Source organism: Parasteatoda tepidariorum, chromosome 1 (genome assembly GCF_982258835.1).
Source record: "Parasteatoda tepidariorum strain Cologne lab strain chromosome 1, Ptep-v5.0, whole genome shotgun sequence".
NCBI classification, from domain to species: Eukaryota; Metazoa; Arthropoda; class Arachnida; order Araneae; family Theridiidae; genus Parasteatoda; species Parasteatoda tepidariorum.
Window position 1 is genome coordinate 126,889,428 of NC_141755.1, and position 3,389 is coordinate 126,892,816.

The window sequence follows — 3,389 nt, forward strand, 5'->3', positions numbered from 1 at the left end:
CCGGACTTAGAAGAATTTCCACAATTTTCGAGACTTAGAAAAATTTCGGAAAAAATTGGACTTTGACAAAAAAACACTCTAAAACTAATTTAAAAAAAAATTTAACTAAAAATTATTATTACATAATTATAATAAAAAATATTATTTATATACATTTATCATATTATATAAATTTCATATTAAAATAATTTAAAATAATTAAAAAAAAATAACATGAAATTATTATTATATAATTATATTATCAAATTTATATTATATAACTATTATTAAAAATTATATTTTTATACATTATATTATATTATATTATTTTATTATACATTATATTATTTTTTATACATTATATTATATTATTATACATCTTTTAAAACCAATTTTGATAATAAACACATTGTTTTATATTATAAAGTTTCTTCATTAGTACAATGTCAATAACTAATGTTTTTAGGCAACAATGTTACGATATTTGAAGTGTTTACGTCTGGTCTAACAGATCTTTCGAGTATCTTTGCATAAGTGCTTTTAATTGCTTAATTTGCTTTTTTTTTATTAAGAAAATCTTCTGAATTTTTCAAAGTCAAAACCGTTTGAAAATAATACTAAGGTTCAAATACCATGAAATATTTCTAAGTACGAAAATCTTCTGAAATTTTCAAAGTGAAAACCGTTTGAAAATATTACTAAGTTTGAAATACCATGAAATATTTCTAAGTACGAAAATCTTCGGAATTTTTCAAAGTCAAAACCGTTTGAAAATATTACTAAGTTTGAAATACCATGAAATATTTCTAAGTACGAAAATCTTCTCAATTTTTCAAAATCAAAACAGTTTAAAAATATTACTAAGTTTGAAATACCATGAAATATTTCGAAATACGAAAATCTTCTGAATTATTCAAAGTCAAAACCGTTTGAAAATATTACTAAGTTTGAAATACCATGAAATATTTCTAAGTACGAAAATCTTCTGAATTCCCGCACAAAGTTCATTTTCCAAGCGAAGAATTTTTCTCCCGGGCTGTGGCTGTCGACATCCGCATCCCCGGCCTCTCGTCGAGGAAATTTAAATTTGAACGGCAAACGCATATTGGCCTTTCCGGCCTCGCTCGGGCTTCGTCTCAGACTTCCCGTCGCCGGACTTAGAAGAATTTCCACAATTTTCGAGACTTAGAAAAATTTCGGAAAAAATTGGACTTTGACAAAAAAACACTCTAAAACTAATTTAAAAAAAATGTAACTAAAAATTATTATTACATAATTATAATTAAAAATATTATTTATATACATTTATCATATTATATAAATTTCATATTAAAATAATTTAAAATAATTAAAAAAAATAACACAAAATTATTATTATGTAATTATATTATCAAATTTATATTATATAACTAAAAATTATATTTTTATACATTATATTATATACATTTTTTATTAAAATATTTTAAAATTTAACTATTATTATACATCTTTTAAAACTAATTTTGATAATAAACACATTGTTTTATATTATAAAGTTTCTTCAATAGTACAATGTCAATAACTAATGATTTTAGGCAACAATGTTACGATATTTGAAGGGTTTACGTCTGGTCTAACAGATCTTTCGAGTTTCTTTGCATAAGTGCTTGTAATTGCTTAATTTGCTTTTTTTTTTATTTCTAAGTACGAAAATCTTCTGAATTTTTCAAAGTCAAAACCGTTTGAAAATATTACTAAGTTTGAAATACCATAAAATATTTCCAAGTACGAAAATCTTCTGAAATTTTCAAAGTCAAAACCGTTTGAAAATATTACTAAGTTTGAAATACCATGAAATATTTCTAAGTACGAAAATCTTCTGAATAAGTCAAAACCGTTTGAAAATATTTCTAAATTTGAAATACCATGAAATATTTCTAAGTACGAAAATCTTCTGAATTTTTCAAAGTCAAAACCGTTTGAAAATATTACTAAGGTTCAAATACCATGAAATATTTCTAAGAACGAAAATCTTCTGAAATTTTCAAAGTGAAAACCGTTTGAAAATATTACTAAGTTTGAAATACCATGAAATATTTCTACGTACGAAAATCTTCTGAATTTTTTAAAGTCAAAGCCGTTTTAAAATATTACTAATTATTAAATACCATGAAATATTTCTAAGTACGAAAATCTTCTGAATTTTTCAAAGTCAAAACCGTTTGAAAATATTACTAATTTTGATATACCATGAAATATTTCTAAGTACGAAAATCTTCTGAATTTTTCAATGTCAAAACCGTTTGAAAATATTACTAAGTTTGAAATACCATGAAATATTTCTAAGTACGAAAATCTTCGGAATTTTTCAAAGTCAAAACCGTTTGAAAATATTACTAAGTTTGAAATACCATGAAATATTTCTAAGTACGAAAATCTTCTCAATTTTTCAAAATCAAAACTGTTTAAAAATATTACTAAGTTTGAAATACCATGAAATATTTCGAAATACGAAAATCTTCTGAATTATTCAAAGTCAAAACCGTTTGAAAATATTACTAAGTTTGAAATACCATGAAATATTTCTAAGTACGAAAATCTTCTGAATTTTTCAAAGTCAATACCGTTTGAAAATATTACTAAGTTTGAAATACCATAAAATATTTCTAAGTACGAAAATCTTCTGAAATTTTCAATGTCAAAACCGTTTGAAAATATTACTAAGTTTAAAATACCATAAAATATTTCTAAGGACGAAAATCTTCTGAATTTTTCAAAGTCAAAACCGTTTGAAAATATTACTAAGTTTGAAATACCATAAAATATTTCTAAGTACGAAAACCTTCTGAATTTTTCCAAGTCAAAACCGTTTGAAAATATTACTTAGTTTGAAATACCATGAAATATTTCTAAGTACGAAAATCTTCGGAATTTTTTAAAGTCAAAACCGTTTGAAAATATTACTAAGTCTGAAATACCATGAAATATTTCTTAGTACGAAAAGCTTCTGAATAAGTCAAAACCGTTTGAAAATATTTCTAAGTTTGAAATACCATGAAATATTTCTAAGTACGAAAATCTTCTGAATTTTTCAAAGTCAAAACCGTTTGAAAATAATACTAAGGTTCAAATACCATGAAATATTTCTAAGTACGAAAATCTTCTGAAATTTTCAAAGTGAAAACCGTTTGAAAATATTACTAAGTTTGAAATACCATGAAATATTTCTAAGTACGAAAATCTTCTGAATTTTTCAAAGTCAAAGCCGTTTGAAAATATTACTAATTTTGAAATACCATGAAATATTTCCAAGTACGAAAATCTTCTGAATTTTTCAAAGTCAAAACCGTTTGAAAATATTACTAATTTTGATATACCATGAAATATTGCTAAGTACGAAAATCTTCTGAATTTTTCAAAGACAAAACCGT